This window comes from Arachis hypogaea, chromosome 19 (assembly GCF_003086295.3).
Source record: "Arachis hypogaea cultivar Tifrunner chromosome 19, arahy.Tifrunner.gnm2.J5K5, whole genome shotgun sequence".
In the NCBI taxonomy this organism is placed as follows: domain Eukaryota; kingdom Viridiplantae; phylum Streptophyta; class Magnoliopsida; order Fabales; family Fabaceae; genus Arachis; species Arachis hypogaea.
The window spans coordinates 103,290,176-103,313,231 of record NC_092054.1 but is presented as its reverse complement, the minus strand read 5'-3'; the positions used below and the strand labels follow the sequence as shown (position 1 = coordinate 103,313,231).

At 38.0% G+C, this 23,056-nt stretch overlaps 1 non-coding gene across 1 annotated transcript; it reads left to right on the top strand.

Annotated features, from left to right (window-relative positions):
* The first annotated feature begins 22,545 nt into the window (after positions 1-22,545).
* Positions 22,546-22,649, top strand: LOC112782026 (small nucleolar RNA R71). Its single transcript, XR_003192770.1, has one exon. It is a non-coding gene; the product is annotated as a small nucleolar RNA R71 (small nucleolar RNA).
* Positions 22,650-23,056: the final 407 nt, after the last annotated feature.

Below are 23,056 nucleotides of genomic sequence, written 5' to 3'. Positions count from 1 at the left end.
CAAAACACCAAAAGCTTGATTCCAACAAGATCAACAAGCCTCAAGCACCAACACCACTTTAAAAACTCACCCACTATCAACCCATACACATATAACATACCAAGAATCAACACTATGGCTAACCAAAACATCAGACCATAAGACTTTGAAGAGACTTACCTTACACAACAATATTAGGGGCAAAACCCAACAATATTCCAATGCTAGATCACCCCTAAACAAACAAAATCACAAAATCTACTCAAAAATCAAACCTAAAATTGTGGAAATGTTAGGGTAGGAAACTAGAGTGTGAGTTTTGACTTTTTACCTACAAAACTTAGTTAGAAATGACGGGCTCAACGAGAGCTTCGTGTGGCCACAAATGGCTCGTCAATCAAAGCTCTGTAGCTCAAGTTATGGCTCCCGGAAGGTGACAATGAATAGTGACACCCCTTTTCTTCTCCCTTCTCTCTCAATCCGCATTTCTCTCTCTATTTGGTGGCAAAAATGAGCTAAAAGCTCATTTAATGAACATATATATGTTAAGCCTTGGGTCCGGTCTAACCCGTTAGCGTTTTAGGTCCGTTTAGCCCACTTTTGGCCAAAACCTTTAAGATTAGTGCCCGGTTTTTTATTCTAAATTATTTTTATCCTTTCAAAAAAATAAATCAATTTTCAAATTTTTATATTTCTCAAAATACGGTACCGGATAGACTAGAGCCGGTACTGTCAGCTTAAGCACCGGTACACATTTTTACAAAAATCTTTCGCAAAAGATACATTTTCCAACTCAGAAAAATTTATTGAATTCAAATTTTACCTTTTTATTTTTAAAATATCATTTCTATATTTTTGAATCTATTATGGGAAGTTAAAGTTATTATTTTATTAAAATAGTTTTATGTAAAAAACTTTAGTTCTTACACAAAGATTGATTGTTTCTAACGAACAAAAATGGATGGGGCTTCGAGGGTTCAACTAAGGCTGTGATGTCATCATAAGAATCTAAGCTATTCTTACTGTCCATTACTATTTCTACTATCACTACTCCCACCCCATCGTTCTATTAAGCTGCTGTCCTTTTAAAGACAGTAGTCGAATCATATATAAGCATGGTTATTGTAGTTTTAGGGGTTATATTGGCGGTCTATGTCATAATTGCATGCATTAAGGGAAGTCCTATCTCAATGAATTTTTCTGTTTACAGTCATTGAGTTCATAGTCACTACCAATGATCAACATCAAGGTGATCAATCTTAACATATCAAGTCAAGTGTGAATATTTCCTAAACAAGAATTGACAAACAATCATGTCAAATGCATCACTAAAGATAATATAACATGAGAAAACAAAAAGTAGAATATACAACGAAGTATAGTTATTCCATTCCCAAGCTCTACAAGGAACAAACTGCTCTAATACCAAGTTGTAACGACCCAATTTCCAGTAGGCCCGAATCACTACCGGTTACTAGGTTCTACTTCTCAGTTAACCTATATAACTCTAGATTCGATACATATGAGCCTATATCTTTATTGAACTCGCATACGTTAGCAAAATTTTATATGTTTTGCAGTTTTAATGTTAGAGTTCAAACATAGATAAAGGCTAAGAAATTCCATACAGAATCTAAATAATATCATTTAACACTTAGTTGAAAAATAGCCAACAAGTAATCATAATATCAAATCAAATATCATACATTGTCACAAACATAGGTTAGTACATGATAGACTCAACCAACATACTTGGATATATATATATATATATATATATATATATATATATATATATATATATATATATATAATCTTCCAGACACCTATTTCATGCAGCAAACCCCTAAACAAGTATCCAAACTAACAAAAGAGAAATCAAGTCCTAACCTTCAAAAGACACTACAAAAGTGAGGGAAAACAGAGTCTAAAACATGAGGACCATCTATCCTATGATCGTTGCACTATCGAGGCACAAAGTCAAAGTTGTCGTCTCAAGACTATTCTCAAACATCACGCGTAACACCTCTGCTACTACCCGTATTTGTATCTGGATATGCGGACTCATCGGATCTCCATTTTGGGTCCTCATCTGGGTCCTCCTTAGAAGAAACAGAGAGGTAAATGTCTCTAACCGGCTTCACCAATCCAAAGATTGACTTAATAGATCAAGTTAGGCCTCTAAGGACTCAATTAGAATCTGAACAGGCTACGAGTTAGGTGAAGGCTCTGGCTGAAGTAAAAGGCGACATGTCTAATAGAGGGCGAGTGTTAGTTGCCTCGGGCATAGCCAAAACATAAAAGTAGTGTAGCAGAAATGAATGATGGTCACATTGCGAATGCATCATATTTGTCAAAAGAATACCGTAGGGCATATTGGATTGAAGCTGGGGTTGTACAATAGATATTTGAAGGATGCCCTATTACTCACATAAATTCGTGTGCGTGGCTTGGACCATAGAATCATGATGTTCCTGCTGAGGTCCTCAAACACATGCTCCTCTGGCATCTCTGCAAATATGACTTTGGTGGCGGCAATCAAGTCGGGATTCTCTATCTCTTGGAAAATATAGAGAAAAGGGGTGAGAACATATATGGTTCCCAGCAAGGTACTAGCATGGAAATGCATCTCTCCCATAATTCCTAGGGTTCTTGGCTCTAGCATCGTAAATTATTCATTTTTTTGATTTCTTAACCCTAGTTACTTCTTCTCTCCTTTCCATATTCGTATCTGTCAAAGTTTCTTAATTTTTTTCTCTTATCTTTATCATTACTTCTAAATTACTTAAAGTTAAAAAAATAAATACACAAGCACACCATGCACATAAAAATAGAAAACACGGAGAATGAACAGTAAACAAATACAAGCAAATGCATAAATAATATGATGCATGTCTATTCCTAGTGCAGGCCATGAGCTCATGCGTCATGTAATGGTCGAGTTTTGGATGAAACGGGACTTTTTCGTGAAGAAACAGAATTTTCTAAAAATTCAATGAAGTATGCACCTCTACTACACAAGCACTGTGTTTTCAAGCAAGCGCTCAAGCAGGCACCTCTCCTGAGCTAAGCAGGCACATCGACTAAGCCTTGAAAAGCAGAGCTTTTGAGCCACTTTGGCTAGGAATTTCAAAATTCTAATTTCCATGGTTAGATTCAGTTTGACGAGCCAGATCCAAATCTCAAGAGAAAAAAATAATAATGTAATATTGGAGATAAGTTTAATAATATTATAACTAGGCCCAAAATCTACCGGTGTGAACTAGTGTCAACACTCTTTGATAAGCTTGGCTATGCTAATGTTTCATCATAGATCTTTTATCTCTGAGATAGTCATGTTACTAGTATCATTCATACTATTAGCTCATATATTTACTCTAAGAGTGTAATTACTAATGATCTAATACATCTAGTTTTAGTAATTATCTCCTTAATGATATTTTATCTTTAATTTCTTGTGGCTAAGCTCCATAAGTACCATGGTTCATCAACGACAACCACCACCAACTTCATTTCATATTTTCTTCCACGAGATTCCTTGAGAGAAATGCTAGAAAACTCCATGACCTCCATGCTTTCAAGCTCGGTTCTTTAGCCTTCCAAAACACCACTAAAAAAATCTAAACCATTTAAAATGTTCTTCTTTTCTTCCTCTACATAATCATATCAGATTTCACAAGGTAATTTGAGGTTTAACTCTTGTTCATGGATGGTGAAGGTTCGGCCATAGCTAAACCTTGGTGAAAATTGATGTTTTTGATGTTCTTGCTTAGGAACTCTTGTCTAGGAACATTGTGGAGCAAGAAATCATCATTTTTAGCTTGGGAAAGGTGAGAAAATCTCTCTTTATTCCTTGGCAAAGGTTTGGTCTTAATAGAACTTCATGAAAGAAAGTTGGTTTTTGGTTGAAAACTAGGTAAAAAGTGTGCTAAGAAACCTTGAGTGAAAACTAATTTTTGTGGCTGATTTGGAAGGTAAGGTTTGTTTAAATTATCATGAGTTAATTGTCTGCTTGCTATGTGTTTGCTAAATTAATTATTGATGCTCGTAATTGGTTGATTATATGTTTGCTTTGTGGTGTAAATTTGGTGTGTCAAAGCTTGACAATTTGGTTCCTTGAGGAAGCATGAAAACTGAACTGTTTGCAATCTTAAAAGAGATTATTTTAAGCTTGAAACATGAGTGTTTTTATATGCTTTGATAGCTGGAGATTGGGGTTGAAAGAAACTAAAAAGTGGTAACTGAAAAGCTTGAAAAACATGTTAAGAATGAAGGTTTAAATCATGATGAAACATAAATATAGTTTTAGTTTTTCCATGCAAAGGTAGCATGGTAATTTCACAATAAGGATACAATCGTAATTAAGTAAACGATTGAGGTTAAAATGATAATTAAAAGCTTAGGGGTATTTTAGGAATTAACTCAAAAGGCTTGGGATAAAATAGTCCAACTAATTTTTAGGGGCAAAATGAGAATTTTATAAAAAATATAGGTATATTTTGGTAATTATGTAAAAATATAGGGGTAAAAGTATAATTATAAAAAAGTTTGGGGGCTAAAAAGCGAATAGACAGAAGTTTAGACTTCCTGATCCAAGGTCAGTGCTATGTCAAGACTCGATTCCTAACTGTACTGTACAATTCGGGTGGGATTAGATCTCTCCGAGTTAGATTTTGATTTAACTGTTCATACACTTACATCTCAGAATGCTTTAACTAGCTTGGTGTGCGACAAATAACATTTATTATTAAGGGTAGGACTTTTGTACATGACCTAATCTGTTTGTCTTTGGATGATTTAGACATTATCCTAGGAGTAGGTTGGTTATCTAAGCACCATATTTTTCTTGATTGCCTTGAGAAAACTGCTATTATTTTTTCTGATCATATGGTTAGAGGGGTACGTTGGCTAGCTCAAACGTTAATGAACTAAGCTTAGAACGGATCCAGTAATGAAAGAGTTTCCTGACATTTTTCCAAAAGATATACTTGAGTGTTCTCCTCAACGAGAGATAGAGTTCACTATTGACTTCGTATCTGCAACCAGACCAATTTCTATAGCACCTTATCAGATGTAACCATTAGAACTCACTAAAATGAAGAAGTAATTGGATGAATTTCTAGGTGTAACACCCTACCACACGAAGCCTTACGCTGTAGACGTAAGTCAGAAGTGGTGAGGCATTACGACACCTGAAAATAAAATCTATACGTAGTATTCGAAGAGAGATGATGTGACTAAGAGCCTATGAAGAAGAATAATGAGCAAAACAATAATCGTTCACACTCAAAACGACAATAATATGCAAATATATATATATATATATAAGATTCAAAAGGGTATGCATAATAACATTAGTCTCGACTTGCAAAGACAAGGCCGGTTATATTAATACAGCCTAAAAAGATGTAAAATACAATTTGTTTCTCCAAAGTCAACCTCTAATTGGGACATACATTTATAGTATACAAAAGTGGAGAATAACATCTAAATACATAATGAAAATCCAAAAAGAAAATCTTCGCTTCCAAGAAGAAACCGGCTCGCTTAACAAGGTGCGTTGTATCCTATATTTATTAGATTAAAAAGTTTCACAATTGGTAAGAACATCATCCTTTTGAGTTCTCAGTAGGGTATTAATTCCAAATAGAGATAATATAAAAAGACATGAACCCGCTAGGCAATCTTAAACTCCAATCATTCAAGGTTCAAGTCTAAGGTCGTTTCTAATCTAAACAGGGTAAATAGACTAAGTGTTAGACCTTGTCAACTATTTTTAATCTCAGTTCTAACACTAAGCTATTAAATCTCTCAATATCAATATTATTCATTTTAGTATTAAACAATTCTAGTTTTATAGTCTCTAACAGTTATTATTAACAACATTTAGTCTCAACAGTCCTAATAAATCTAGACAGTCCTAATATTAGTTATTAGTTATACTAATACTCTCAATTTCTCAACCCAGAGCAAGTGGGCTTAATCACGACCCTTGCATCTACCTAGCGAGTTCCAATCTCGACTCAGAGCAAGTGGAGCGAACCACAATCTTTGCATCTACCCGGGGAGATCACATATCAATTAATATTCATGAGCTCATGCGTTGGTTTTGTTGCCAAACCCGACTCGGGTAAGTGGGATTCACCAACTGTCCTTACCAGTAGGTTCCACAAGCAAGCAAAATTCACCAACCGTTCTCACCTGGAACACGCAAGCAGGATTAACCAACCATCCTTACCGGGTATCTCGAACAAGTGGGATTAACCGCTGTCCTTGTCCGGAATAAATATCAATCAATGCACAAGTGGGACTAACCACCATCCTTGCCTTTGTAATAAATCTCGAGTAAGCGAGATTAACCACCATCTTTATCAGTTCACAGTAAAGTCTTTAGTCAACCTTTAAATTCATTAAGTTCATTAACCACATTCTCATTTTGTTTACCAATTACTTCGTCTCGTGAGCGGGATAACACCATCGTCCTCACAGTGGGTGGGATTAAAACCTCCGTCCCTACAACTACACCGCAACCATGGAACAAGCAGGATTAACCATCGTCCTTACCCGGTGCAGGTGCCAATGCAATAACCAATCAGTACGCAAGCGGGATATCACCCTGACCTTACCACAAATAGCCCTTCAGGCCCTAATTGATCATTTTCAATGTTCTTAAGTAATTCTTAAGTTATTAGATTCCTAAATCCCCATTTCTTTATCACTTCATTAATTAATTTCTTTTGTGAGCGGGACAATGCCACTGTCCTCACCGCGGACGGGACGAAACACCATCCTTGTAACCATATCATCCGGTTTAATCAAGCGTTTATCTGGCAACAATTCACTTTAATTCATTTCATACACTCCCACTCATTTTAGAGCCCAAAAACTAGTTATCGAACCTTAATTGGGGGGGGGTTACAGAAGGTTAAAAGCTTGTTAGAAAATCCAAACAGTTAAAAATAGTTTTAGTGTGAAAACAGGGCTTGTGTATATGCATCACCCTTGTGATTACGCACGAACCCGAAAGGTTTTCCATCTTGTGCGTACGCATAACCCCTGTGCATACGCACAACTTGTGAAATTTCTAGGCATGTGTACGCATGTCCCTCGTGCATACAAGAATTTCTTTTTTTCTGCAACACTTAGAAATTTTAGTTTTTAAATACCAGTTTCAATATTTCATAACTTTCTCTACAAAATTCCAATTTCTTCCATTCTTAGACCATTTTAAAAATATTTTAATTAACTTCGATTTGAGATAAATTTTGTACAAATCTAAGCTCCAAGCGCCAAGTTATGGCCTGCCGAAGTTGGTCAAATTTTGGTTTTTACCAATTTCATCAATTTTTCCAACTTCCACCAAAATTCAATTCAACCCAATTTTAAATTATTCCAACACCATTTTTATGCATCCTAACACTCATCTAACAAGTTTATCCATGAAATGTTTAACCAATTAACTCCAACATAATCAATTGAAATTCCCAAGTTTACCTCAATATAATCAATGGCAATAATATCATTACTGAACCAAACCTTATCAATCATTCAATCCAACAACAATTTACTCATGCAAATTCATCACTTACTGTGTCTTACTATATAGGTGATAACTCATCCTATCTCGGCTTTCGGCCCAATTTTCATATCAATTGCCATTATAGGCAATCATACCACACCAAATCAATTAATGCATATCCAATTTCATTCATTCAACGATAAACCACTCATCAACACCCAATTCACATAAACAACTATATCACAATTTGTCATCAACTTTTTCATTCAACGCTAACCTAGGGGCATTTAACTCTTGAATTTTTATCCCCTTCCGGCAAGTCGAAGCTTCATCCAACATTAATCAAGCCTCCACTAATGCTCCGCAACCAAATCAAACCACGAAACCGAAACACAACTCAACCCAAGTTAGCCGTCATATCCATTTAATTCTAGTTACACTAATTTAATCCGCATTTCAAGCTAAGGTTTTATTTAAGATTATGGATAACAAAGGGATTAGGTAACCCCCTTGAAATTGGGATAGAAATCACTTGGAATCCATGCTAGAGTACCCTAATGATTCAAAATTTTAATATATCAATACTATATACGAAAAAAAAAAGTGCAAAATTGAAGAACTGGATGAGAAATTTTGAGTTTCTTATCACTTTGTTTAGATATCATTGAAGAAGATTCTAAGACAAATGCATGGCCACAATGGCTCGTCAATCGGATCTCCAGATCAAAAGTTATAGTAAATTTAAGAAGAGGAAGGTTAGGGTTTTCTTCTCGTTTCCTCTCTCTATCCGAGCTCTTTCTCAAAGAATGGGGGAAATGGAGGCTGAAATTGTTAAGTTAAGGGAGATATATATGTGGGCTTAGGCCCACTTAGGACCAATTTACTTGTTTTAGCCCGTTGGCCCAATTTTAGGCTAAAATCCTTAAAATTAGCGTTTTAATTCGTATTCCAATTATTTTTACTTCTCCAAATTATAAATTTTATTCTCTTAATCTCCTTGGCTTATAATTAATTTATTAGTTAATTATTTATCATTTTTCTGGATTTTACACTAGGAAAGAAGTTTATCTATCCAAGTGCATCACTATGGGGAGCTCCAGTATTACTCGTGAAGAAGGACGGCGGAATGAGGTTGTATGTAGATTACCGGCAGCTAAACAAGATTACAATTAGGAATAAGTATCCACTTCCTCGGATAGACGATTTCATGGACCAGTTAAAGGGTGTAACAGTATTTTTGAAGATTGATTTGCAATCAAGTTATCATCATATTCAAGTGAAGGAGTCATACATACTAAAGACTAAATTTAGGACTAGATATGGCCATTATAAGTATATGGTTATGTCTTTTGGACTAACTAATGCTCCTGCTGTATTCATGTATTATATGAGTCAGATATTTCTTCTATATCTGGACCAATTTATAGTGGTCTTTGTAGATGATATCCTCATCTATTCAAAAACAAAAGAAGAACATGAGCAACAACTAAGGATTATGCTGTAGATACTAAGGACCTAGAAGTTGTATGCAAAATTGTCAAAGTGTGGGTTCTGGGAGAGGGAAGTGGAATTCTTAGGACATGTTATTACACGAAGAAGAATTTCAGTAGTCCTCTCAAAGGTCGAAGCAGTAGTACAATGGGAGCAACCTACAACTGTCATAAAGGTTTAGAATTTTGGATTAGTTGGATACTACTGGAGGTTCATCAATGGATTTTCACAAATAGCATTATCTTTAACGCGACTTTCCCAGAAGGAAGTACCATTCGTGTGGACGATAGAAAGGAGTTTCAAACTAAAAAAAGGAGAAATTAATGACGGCACCCGTGTTAGCATGGCAGACCACGGAGACTTTTCGAGGTGTACTGTGACGCTTCTTTGAAGGGATTAGGTTGCATATTGATGAAAGATAGAACGTAGTGGCTTACGCTTTGTGACAGCTAAGACCTCATGAAAGAAATTATACGACGCATGTTTTGGAATTGGCTGATTTTTGCTCTCAAGATATGGAGACACTACTTGTATGATGCTTAATTTAAAGTCTCCTCTGATCATAAGAGTCTAAAGTATAACTTTGATCAGAAGGACCTCAACATGAGGCAGCAAAGGTAGATGGAGTTTTTGAAGGACTATGAGTTTAAGCTAAGTTATCATCCTAGAAAAGCAAATGTAGTGGTGGATGCCCTAAGCAGGAAGAACTTGAGCATTTCTTAGATGATGATAAATGAAGAAGAGCTGCTTGCAGAGTTTGAAAACTTGAAATTAGCCATGATAGAGACCCCATATAGAGTTTGTATGGCAGAATTGTGCGTAACACCTGATTTCAAAGCTGTTATCTGGCGAGCGCAAGGGTAAGACTCGGAGATGTCGACTCTATTGGCACGAATGAAGACAGAGAAACCAGAAGATTTATACCAAGACATAGATGGACTGTGGGGATACAAGGATAGAATCTATATATCCAACTATGAGAATTAATGATAGAAGATCTTAACAGAAGCTCATTAAAACAGATTCTCTATGCATTTTGGAATAACCAAGATGTACCAAGACTTAAAGTAGATGATTTGGTGGCTAATGTTGAAGAAAGATGTAGCTGCTTATGTTTCAAAGTGGGTAACCTCTAAGAGGATAAACATGTAATATTCATAAACCTTCAGGAACCCTACAACCCTTGGACATCTTATACCCTTTTTCAAACTATTTTCTAGTTAAATTTAGTTAAAATTTAGTAAGTTTAATTATATTTTAGTGTTAAAATTCTATTTGGATGCTACTTTGGGTTACATTGGTATTTTTATTATTTCAGGTAAAATTCGGGCAAATTTGGCAGAATTTTGTGCAAAAACAAAGGAAGAAAGTGGATGCTGTCAACCCTGACCTCTTTTCATTCCAACGAGGATAACTTGAGCTACAAAAGTCTAATTGATGTGGTTTTAACGACGTTAGGAAGCCAACTTTCAAATATTTCCAACAATATATAATAGTCCATACTTTTATTCTGGAATCACTTCCATATAGGGCACTAAATGCCAAGTTTGGCGTTTAGCGCCCAGAAAGGACAGAACCAGCGCCCAAGCACTGCCAATTCTGGTGCTAAACGCTAGTAATACAGGTCAACCTCACCCAAAAGAGAAAATTTAGCTAGATTTATCTTTTAATTTTTATTTTATCTTTAATCTTTTGTAATTTTTATTTACAAACAAAATCTTTTAGATTTAGAATTCAATATTTTATTTTAGTTTCAAATCAAAGTATGTTAGATATAAAACGGGAAAGGATTCAACCTTTAGGGCCAACACCTCCCGGAGGGAAATCTTCTCTCTTCCGCACTTTTCAGAATCCTTGTTTTCTCTATAGGTCATGAGCCACTAAACCTCTTTTGTTAAGGTTAGGAGCTTTATCTATTTCTATGGATTAAGACTATTGTTCTTCTATTTTAATTTATGTACTAATTTAATTTCAAGGATTACTTTCGTTCTTAATTTTATGAATTTGGGTGGAACGAGAGTATGACCCTTATTCTATATACGTTCTTGTGATCCTTGGGAGAGGTCTCTCACCTGAACACAGCTTGAAAGTAAATTCCTCCTAAATTGCTAATTACTTGAACTAATCTGGATACGTGACATATAATCCATTTAGCTTTGGATAATTCGGGTTTCTCTGGCCATAAATTAGATTTGAACATAACCCTCTAACCGGAATCAAGTGACCAAGAGATTTGCGATTGATGAAGATTAGAGGAGACTAAATCACTAAGAGATTAAGGTTTAGTCAATTACAGTTTTCCATGAAATGAATCTTGCTTGATTAAAATAATTGGTAAGAAAACTTAATCCGGAAAAGTAAACATCTTTGATACTTTAACTATTTCTCTCACGAAATTTTACGCCATTCTCATTACATGCATTTTCTACTCTTTAATTTACTGTTTAATGCTTCTAAACCCTAAAACATCACTTTTTGCTTGCCTAACTAAGTGAGTCAAACGACCATTATTGCTCAGTCCAACAATCCATGTGGGTGATGCCAGGGCATCTTGGCTTGTTTTACAAGCCATTTTGAGTATGTTTTAGGATAGTTTCATGCATTTTCTTAGGCAATAAGTAAGTATTTGGATGAGTTATGCATTCATGTTTTGATTCAATCAAACATTGTGAATTCTAAACATTTTCATGAGAATAATGCAAGGATTAATGGATGCAATGAATGAGGCATTATCTTGTGATTAGAGCAAGGCTTTGATGCAAGTTGTTTGGTTGATTTCAGTTAAGAAGAAGCAGGAGAAGAGCCACGTTAGTGGCCAAGTTAGTGCCACTAACATGGGTAATTCAAGAGGAGAGGATCGTTAGTGGTATCGTTAATGCCACTAACGTGATTGAAAGGTGTGCTCAAAGGAGGAAAGCCACGTTAGTGGCCAAGTTAGTGCCACTAACGTGGACATTAACATGGGAAGCTCAAGGAAGTGGCATTAGTGGTGGCGTTACTCACTCACTAACGCCAACGATGCCAAAGAATGCAGGGGAAGAGCCATGTTAGTGGCCAAGTTAGTGCTACTAACGTGGACATTCACATGAAAGAAGGCAAGGCCTTGCGTTAGTGGTGGCGTTAATGCCACTAACGCCAGCGATGGTGAAGATTGAGTGGCGTTACTGGCCACGTTAGTGCCACTAACACCACCATTAATGTGGGCTTAGGCAAGGTGTGGCGTTAGGGGCCACATTAGTGCCATTAACGCCAGAAGTAACGTGAATTGAAAGGGTTTTGGGATGTTAGTGACCATGTTGGTGTCACTAACGTCTTCGAGCCAGGGAATTACACATGACGTTACTCACACTAACGGCCTAACTAACGTGACTACTGCCTCACTTAAACTCTTCCAGCAAGCTGAGCAAAACCCAATGTTAACTGCTTCAACTAAGGCCAAGGGCCCATATCCAAATACTTGAAGACATAATTGAGGATCAGAGAAGTAGTATATATAGGAGTAGTTTTGAACTAGATAGGGGATTGAAACCTGGAAGGGATCTAGGATTGTAAACACTCAATTTACTCTTCTCTATAATTAGTTTGTTTTCAAGATGCACTTTACATTTTCAATTTCATTTCCCAGAGCCATGATCAACTAAACCCCACATCATTGGGGGAGGGAGCTCTGTTGTAATTCAATGGATCAATCATAGTTCTTATTGTTCTTCTTCTATTCATTCTCTTTGATTTGCTTGAAAGCTTTCGATCCTCATCGAATTGAGCAATTGTCTCGAAAGAGAAATTGTTCATACTTGGATTTCTTCAGATCATTGAAAGATGAATGAGGAAATCATGCTGGAAACGCTTTCTCATGTTGGACTAGATTGGGGGTTAGACGGATATAGTGACATATAATCCTCCCGATGCTTTGATCTAGAAAAACAAGTGGTATAATCAGTGATCGTACTTCATCTCTTCCCATGAGCAATTAGATCAAGGAATTGGGCAATTGTTCAAGCTTAGAGAGATTGAATTGCCAAGGAATTGGGATTCAATCACCTATGATTGCCAAGAGATCAATGAGTTGCATGGATTAAGGAAGAGATGAGAACGAACTTGATCCGGAGAATGCAACATCTCCTGAACCCAATGAACTTCCCCATTCTTATCTTCCCATTCTATATATTCTGTTGTTTACTTTGATGTTTATCACCCCCATTCTCATTTAATTTATTACAATTTACTTTCTACAATTTACATTCAGCTATTTAACTTTCCACCATTTACATTTCTTTCTATTTATGTTTTCCGCCATTTAATTTTCTGCAAATCTCAATTCAATTCTGTTTAGCTGCATCGCGTTTAGGGGCGCGCACGTGCACTGTATGCGTATGCGCCGATGGGTGCACATGATTCACTTAATGCAACTCGTGACTAGCGATTTTAGAAGCCTTGTGGGCCCAATCCAACTCATTTCTGATGCTATTTAACCCAAGGATTGAAGAGGGATGAGACACTTTAGACACTAGTGTAGTTTTAGATTAGTTTTGGAGGAAAAGTTAGTTTTAGAGAGAGAAGCTCTCACTTCTCTCTAGGATTAGGATTAGGTTTTAGATCTAGATCTAGTTCTTCTTCTCTCTTCTAATTTTCCTTTTCCTTCCTTAATTGTTCTCTTGTAGTTGTAGAATTCTTCTTCTCTTGTAATTCCTTTGTATTGTTAGTTGTAGTTTATGAACTTTCTTTGTAGATCTACATTTCTTCTTCAATGCAATTGGTAAGTTCTTTGTTGTTTAATAATTGTTTTGCCTTTCTATTATTAATCTCATGCTTTTGTAGTTATAGATTCCTTTAATTCTTGCAATTAATAATGTTTGCCTTTATTGCCTTCTATGTGTTTGTTGAAATGCCTCTTCTAGATATGAGTTGGATTTTGTTCCTCTTGGCTTTGGTAGAGTAATTAGGGACGCTTGAGTTATCTAATGCCTTTGATGATTGATAATTAGAAGTTGCTAATTGATTTGGATACTACTAAAGATAGTCTTTTCCTTGGTAGTTGGCTAGGACTTGTGGAATCAAGTTAGTTCATCCACTTGACTTTCCTCCATGGTTAGAGGTTAACTAAGTGGTAGCAATGGACAATTTGTGGTCACAATTGAGAAGGATAACTAGGATAGGACTTCTAGTTCTCATATCTTGTCAAGAGCTTTGTTAGTTGGTAGTTTATTTTCATTGCCATTTACATTTCATGCCTATTATCCCAAAAACCCCAAAACATACCTCATAACCAATAACAAGACACTTCATCGCAATTCCTAGGGAGAACGACCCGAGGTTTAAATACTTCGGTTTATAGATTTTAGGGGTTTGTACTTGTGACAAACGATCTTTTGTATGAAAGGATTATTGTTGGTTTAGAGACTATACTTGCAACGAGATTTCAATTGTGAAATTCTAAACCACACAAAAATCCAATCATCAATCACCCCTTTCAAACTGTGAAACTAAAGCCTTTTTATAGGCATTCCTAAATTACCAAATGAAATTGAAAACAAATTACAAATAAATGAAACTCCTATTCTAGATGATGCTTGTGGCCTTCATTGAGGGATATGAGTGGGCTTGCTTGCTTGCAGTTTAAATGGGCTTGGAATGAGATTAATTGAACCAGAATGAGGCTTCCAGGAGAGCGTAGCGTTGTTTTGGAGAACGAAGCATTCTTGCACCCATGCGTACGCGTCTTCTACACGTGCGCGTCGTCGTTGGTTCAGTACTTGTCACGCGTACGTGTGACGCACTGATGCGGGTGGAAACTGTCTCTCAACAAATTTCCTTCGGCAAGTGTACCGAATTTGTCGTCAAGTAAAAACTCATAATAGAGTGAGGTCGAATCCCACAGGGATTGATTGATCAAGCAACTTTAATTAGAAGAATGTTCTAGTTGAGCGAATCCAGAATTTGGGTAGAGAGTTGCAGAAAATAAAATGGCAGGAATGTAAATAACAGAAAAGTAAATGCTAGAATTAAAGAACTGGAAGTAAATGACTGAAAGTAAATTACAGAATTGTAAATGGGAATGGAGGATTTGCTCATAAAAGTAAATGGCAGAAATTAAAGAGAATGTGTAAGATCAGAGATTGGGAGTTCATTGGGCTTAGGAGATATTGCAATCCTCCGGATCAAGTTCATTTTCATCTCTTCCTCAATCAATGCACTCATTGATCTCCTTGGCAATCTTAATTGATTGAATTACAAATTCAATCTCTCAAATCTTGATCAATAGCCAATTCCTTGGTCAATTGCTCATGAGAAGAGATGAAGTATGGTCACTGATTATACCACATGCATTTCCCAAATCAAGTATTGAGAGGGTTATAGTCACATACCCATCCAAACCCAATTTGGTCCAGCATGAGAAAGCATTTCTAGCTTGATCTCTTCATTCCTCTTTCAAGGTTCAAAAGAGATCCAAATTTGAATAACTTCTTTTCCAAGATAACTACCCAATTGGATGAAGATCGAAAGCTTTCAAGTAAAATCAGGAGAAAAGATAGAAGAAGAATAATGAAAATTAGTATTGATCCATCAAATTACAACAGAGCTCCCTAACCCAATGAAAGGGGTTTAGTTGTTCATAGCTCTAGAAAATGAAAACAAAGATGGAGAATACATCATAAAACTAGAAAATGCAGAGAAGGTAGAATACAGAGAGTAATTCTCTTTTTTCAACTTTTCTGAACTCCATAAATAATTCAAAGCTACTCCTATATATACTACTTTTCTCAGCTTCTAGTTGGCTCTTGAAGTCTTAGGCCTTTGGATCTTGAGTTTGAAGCAGTTCTCTTTTTTATTTGGGCTTGGCTTTACTTGCAGAGAGAAAGTGTGAACTGGGCAGAGACTTTAGCTCAGGACGTTAGGGGTGTTAATGTTTAGTGAAAATATGAGTTCGAGAACGTTAGTGACAATCAACTTTCTCACTAACGTTCCTAAGTAAAATCCACATTAACTTCAACGTTAGTGGCACAAACGTTGCCACTAACGTTGCCTTTAAGTCTTTCGCACACGTTATTGAGACTTAACATTCCCAATAACTTTGAAAAGCCCCCTTTGTTCCCACGTTAGAGCCCACGTTAACTTAGTTAACGTGGCTTTTTAACGTGGGCTTGCCATCCTTCGAGAACATTAGTGACACTTAACATTGTCACTAACGTTCCAAGGTGCCCCTACGTCTCACGTTAGAGTCCACGTTAACTAGGTTAACGTGGCTTCTAACGTGGCCATGCTTAGCCATCCCCAACGTTAGTGACAATGTTGAATGTCACTAACGTTGGTGTTTCTTTCACTCATCAACATTAGCCTCCACGTTAACTAAGTTAACGTGGAAGTTCACGTGGCTCCTTGGGGGGTTGTATGGTTGCTTCCAACGTTAGTGACAATGTTGGGTGTCACTAACGTTGTCGACCACTCTTGCTTCTTACGTTAGCTCCCACATTAACCAAGTTAACGTGGGAGTTAACGTGGTATGTTTCTCCTTAGGCCAACGTTAGTGACAATGTTGAATGTCACTAACGTTGGCGTTTCTCCCCCTTCTAACGTTAGAGGCCACGTTAACTAAGTTAACGTGGACTCTAACGTGGCCACTTGTGAGCATTGGCCAACGTTAGTGACAATGTTAAGTGTCACTAACGTTGGCTCAACTTTCCCTCTCCACGTTAGAGTTCACGTTAACTTAGTTAACGTGACTCTTAACGTGGTCAATGATGGCTTCGAGAGCGTTATTGGCAATCACTTTTCTCATTAACTTTGCAAGTTACCTCCCATTCCTTGCTTCCTTTGGTCCTGAAATCAAGCAATAGAGCGCATCAAAGTTCTAGTCCAAGTCATGGGCAATGCAGCATATAATTTGTCACTAAACTCATGCAAAATCCTCATGAAATAATGTAAAATGCATAATGTATGCTTGAATCAAGGTGTAAGTGAATATCTACCCAAAACTAGCTTATTTCCTAAGAAAATGCATGAAACTAACCTAAAAACAGTAAAGAAAAGGTCAGTGAAACTGGCCAAGATGCCCTGGCATCACAACACCAAACTTAAAGCTTGCTTGTCCCTAAGCAAGTACTGGAACAAGAGAATGATGACTGGACTGCCAAGAGAGATGAGTCATTCTTGTGGAAATCATATCACTGATTTTATGGTGGTTTCATGCATAGCAACTTAGGTTCATTCTTTTACTGGCTTTTAGACCTTTATCATGTCCTAAAACACTCACCTTGCTTACATCCCATGAGACTTTTATCCATTGATCCCTTTATTGTCATTTCAGAGCTTATTGGTGTTCTTAGGCTAAGTGCTCTGTAAGGGGGCAACTTTTTAAGATAAGCTTTCAGCCAACACTCCCGAACCAGTTGGTTCAAGGTGCTAGGTGTTGAAGCACCCCTAAGGACTTACTCCCTCAAGTCTCTCCCCCATACATACACACCACAGGCATATAGTTCATTTATTTTCCTTCTTGAGACCTTGGTGTCCAGCACCTCTTTGGGTTACTAAATGCTCTGTGGTGAGGGTTACTCTTGATAATGGACTTTCAGCTGATAATCCCGAGTTAGTTAACCCAAGTTACCAAGTGATAAAGCACCCCCTAAGAGCTTATTCATCCAAGTAGATCCCTCACACAGGAACACCACAGACACATATCTTAAGATCAAAACCATTGGTGCCTAGCATTATTGCTTACTCTTTTTCTTTTGTTTTTCCACTTTCATTATTCTTTTCTCTTTCTCTTATTAGGATCTTGTCATATACTTAGTCTCATGAGTATATTCAAAGCAAAGTATTCAGGCCAGATAGTTGTCATCCCACCTTATGGTTGAACCAACTTAGCTAACTTATGATCATACCACAAACTCATGAATGTACTCCATAGTATGAACTCTACTCTGGTCTTTTGAAACAAAAACATTCTCTCTTCATTTGATTTAAAGGGACAAGCATACAAGTAAGTAAAGTAAGGATGCAGTGACATAAAGACTAGCACACATACACCTATTCAGAAAGAAAACTTAAAAGACAGAATTTAAAAAGATTTAAACATAACATGGAAGCAAGTTCTATTTCATACAAGATCTTCCTTATTTAAAACACAGAGAAAGGTGGAACAAAGAAGGAACTCCACCACCTTTTAATGAACAAAGAAGGCACTTGTCCTCCTTGTTTCCTCTTGCATTTCCTCACATCCGTGCCAATCTTGCTTGCTTCCAATCCTCAAGTGCCTTCCTCACTGACTCATGACTCTCTTCCACCCTTTGTCTTTCCTCTCGTGCTAATTCATCCTTCATTTCTTCATACCTGGCTATTCCTGGATGCAGTATTGGTAGCTGTCCCACTAAGTAGCCGAGCCTGGCTTGAGTGTTTATGTGATGCCCTGTCTCGCTCATGTAAACTCCTTCTGCGAATGCCCTTTGCTCGTCCAATAGTTCTGCCTGTTCTATTTGTCTTCGATGCATCTCATGTATGTGTGCCCCTTGATGTGCTTGGATGTTGATTAGCCTCTGGATGGATTCTTGTTGCTCGTTTTGCCTTTGTTCCATCCTGTTGAATGTTTCTCCCCATTGTTGTCCTTGAATTAGTTGCTGTTCCATCATTTGCCTTTGCCACTCACCTTGCTGAGTCATCCATCTTGAGAGTGCTTCCTCTTGTTGCCCCATCATCTGTAGTTGAAGCTCTTTCTGTGCTCCTTGGCTTTCCAAATATTGTCTAGACAAGCCATCAATGGCTTCCTGCAATTGGTGCATGTCCAAGGTCTGTTGTGCTTGACCCTCTAAGACTTGTCCTTCCACTACTTGAGGGGCTGTCCTCTTCCTTTGCTTCCGCTGAGGCAAAGGGGATGCTGCTGCATTCATCATTCGTACAGTTATTGGGATGCTGGGGTAACCTAACGTTCCTCTTGAGTCGCTTTTCTCTGCCATCTTTCTAATACCTTCAGCTATGAGTTCATGGACCTTGATTTCTCCTCCCTCAGTATACAGTGCACCATTGTGGCTCTCTTGACATTTACCTCCGAGTTGTTCGCAGCTGGGAGAATAGACCTTCTTACTAGCTCAAACCACCCCTTGGTTTCAGGAGTGAGATCTGTTCTCTTGATGAACTTTGGTTTATTTCCCGCACCCCTTTCCCAGTCAGCTCCTGGTACACAAATATCTTGCAGAATCTGGTCATAATTGGGGTTGTCCAATCTTGAGTGATAGCTTTCTTCTTCAAACTGTATAGACCATAGCTTCAATGCCCTCATGACACTCATGGGACCAAAGTCCACCATCTTTCCTCTCACAAAGCTTGTATAAGACTCATCCTTCTTATCATATCGAACCGCATTTGCATAAAATTCTCTTATGAGGTTTGCATTCACCTTAATGACCGGGTCAGTGAGGAGTTCCCATCTTCTCCTTTCTATCTTCTCTGTGATTTCGGGGCACTCAGTCTTTTTAACTTGAAATCCCAGCTCAAATGATTTCCTTATCAACCATCCACCCGTATTGCAATGCATGATGCAAGCTTCTAAATCTCTTTTCATCATATGGGTGTTCTTCCATGGGTTCCTTTCCCTTCCTTCTTTTAGAACCCGAAGACGCCATGAATGATAGTTAATATGTGAAGGTGGCAAAGTTGTGGAGATTTTTGGTTGTTTAGGGTTTTTTTGCAATGAAGAGAATGAGGTGGGAAAAAGGTTTTTAATGGGGTAGGGAGTGTCTTGTACCGAAATGGAGAGTGGTGAAGATTGGGTAATGACAATGAAGGTGGGTACGGAACAAGGGTCATTTATATAGAGAAGTTGTGAGAGAATGGAGGGTGTGGATTGATGGAGTGGTTACTTGATGGACGGTTGGGGTGATGCATGGATAAAAGACAAGGATCATCACTTTATGAATGAGATTGCTCGGTCTTTTAGGGGTTCCATTTTTCCAATGTTGCATGGCAACATTTTCCAATGTATTCCCTTTTTAGAACAAGTGTGTAGCCCTTGCTTTTGTGGTGTCCGATCCTTCTTTGTTTAGTTGTCCAATCCATCCCTTTTAATGCTTCTTTTCTTTTCCTATAAAGATAACATAAGGAAAGTGAGACATAATATCAAAAAGACAATTTAGCCTTTACGGCTATAATTAACTAACTAAGTGTGTGTCCCTTCATGCATTTTGGTGGCACCATGGGGTGACACCAAACTTAGTTTGAAGCATTGTGATGAAAAGTTTTGTTCAAAGCTCCCAAGATTAGCATGCATCTTGGTTTGCTTTGAACACCAAACTTGTTCCTCACTATATACTGCACAATAAGGACTTCACCAAGTTTGGGTTGGACTTTATGAATATTACTTTTTTTTTTACTATTTTCTAAAAACATATAAAACATGGGTTGCCTCCCATGAAGCGCTTCTTTAGCGTCACCAGCTTGACGTTTTTCCTTCATCAGGGTGGTTGGTAGTGCTTAAAGTCCTCCCCTCTTGCTGTGGACTTATATCCATTGGTTGGATCAATGATTTCTACATGTTCCAGGGAAAGAACTCTGTTGATAGTGAAGACCTTAGGTAACTGAGATGGTACAGTGGGGAGATTAGGGGGAATATCTGGGAAGTAAGCTGAGACAACTCTATCCCCTGGAGAGAAGTCTTCCGTAGGGATCTTCTTGTTCCTCCACCTCCTTGGTACCTTCTTCTTTGTTTCTTTTGAGGTTGCCTTGCCCTCGGTGACCTCTTTTTCTAAAGGAGTTGTGATGCTGTCTTTACCTGCCTCTAGAGGTTTAGGTTCCTCCAATTTTTCCTTGAGCTGTGGCAATTGCTGTTTTCCTTGTTTATCAATTAAGGGGATCTCAGAATGAACTGGCTGTGCTTCAGTGCTTGTCTCCTCTTTCAGTGTCTCATTATCATTTGTGCTTAGTTCCTTGTCCTCTTGATCTATTTCTTGTGAGAGTTTGAAAACATTGAAGCTGAGTTGTTCATCATGGATTCTCAATATTAGCTCCCCTTTCTCTACATCGATAAATGCTCTGGCCGTAGCTAGGAATGGTCTTCCCAATATGATTGGGTGAGTGTGACTCTCTTCCATGTCCAGGATGACAAAGTCTGTTGGGAGAAATTATTTCCCAACCTTTAGCAACACATTTTCCAACACTCCTATTGCTTGCTTTTGAGTTTTGTCAGCCAGTCTAATTATTACATCTGTGGGCATTATCTCATTGATCTGCAGCCTCTTCACCAAGGATAAGGGCAGTAAGTTGATGCTGGCCCCCAAATCACATAGTGCTCTATCGAACATAGTTTCACCTATGGCACAAGGGATGTGAAAACTCCCTGGGTCTCTTCTTTTTGTAGGCAACTCAGGTTGAATAAGGGCACTACTTTCCTTGTTCATCCCTATAGTCTGGCCTCCTTTGAGTGAGCTTTTCCTGGGAAGAAGTTCCTTCATATACTTGATGAATGCAGGCATTTATTGAATTGCCTTGATGAATGGTATGTTTACATGCAGAGATGCAAACAAGTCTAGGAACCTTGAGTATATTCTCTTTCCCACAGCACCATTGAGTAGTTGAGGGAAGGGTGCATAGAGCTTCAGCAGCTCTTGTTGTGAGATTTCTGGTTCTTGGTGATCTCTATCCTCCTCCTTTGTTGAGTTATCTTTAGGTTGTTCGAAAAGTTTACCTTGCTTGTCTTCAGTCTCTTGATCACTTGTAGTGACCATTTTGCAATCTTCCCATCTTACTTTCTTTGCTTCTCCTTTGGGGTTTTTCTCCGTGTCACTTGGGAAGCTATCGGTAGGTTTGGGAATCTTCTCAGCTAAACATCCCACCTGGAATTCCAGCTTCCTAATGGTCTCTTCTTGGTTCTTAATATTGGCTCGCACCTCCTCTTTGAACACCTTATTTTCTTGAATCTCTTGGCATATTCCTTCAAGTAAGGTTTCAATCTTAGAGAGCTTGTCATCAATTGATGGTTGATTCGGAGCAGATGTGCTGTTTTAGTTTTGATAGGCGTGTGGAGAAGTGTTGTTGTGGGGTTGTTGAGATGTCCTCTGTGTGAATTGTTGGTGAGCTACATTGTTGTTGGAGTTGTAACATCTCTGGTCTTGGTTTTGATCTTGCTGACTTCCCCACCCAAAGTTTGGGTGGTTTCTCCATCCAGGATTGTAGGTCTTAGAGTATGGATCATAGTTTTGCCTTGGTGAATTCCCAATGTAGTTGGCTTGCTCATGGCTTCTTCATTCACTCCTTCTTGGGTTGTTGATGAAGTGGAGATTGCTGCTACTTGGTTCCTCTCCATCTTCTTGGTGAGGTCAGCCAGCTGCTAGGTAATGAGCTTGTTTTGGGCCAACAGAGCATCTACATTGTTTAGCTCCATTACTCCTCTTGTGTTCCCTCTTTCGGAAGCACAGAAGTAGTCGTTCTCTGCTACTGTTTCAATAACATCTATGGCTTCTTCAATAGTCTTCTTCTTGTTCAAAGATCCTTCGAATGAATGGTCTACGGCCTTCTTTGACTCATAAGAGAGCCCTTCATAGAAAATGTGCAGCTGCACCCATTTGTTGAACATGTCAGGTGGACACCTCCTTGTTAAGTCCTTGAACCTCTCCCATGCTTCATATAGAGTCTCACCATTTTGTTGCCTGAAAGTTTGAACCTCATCTCTCAGCCTATTGATTCGTTGAGGAGGGTAAAATCTTGCTAAGAATTTATTCACCACATCCTCCCATGTTGTCAAGCTTTCCCTTGGGAAAGATTCCAGCCACTTGGCTGCCTTGTCCCTGAGTGAGAATGGAAATAAGAGCAGTCTATAGGCGTCAGGATGAACACCATTAGACTTCACTGTGTCACATATTCTCAGGAAGGTGGTCAAATGTTGATTGGGGTCTTCTTTAACACCTCCTCCAAACGAACAGTTGTTCTGAACAAGGGTGATGAGCTGTGGTTTAAGTTCAAAGTTGTTGGCTTTTGGATGCTACTTCCACAATTGCCTGGGTTTGGATTGATGTAAGAGCCCAAAACTCTTCTATCCTCACCAGCATGATTTGCTCTACCTCCTCCCCCATGGTTGTGATCCTC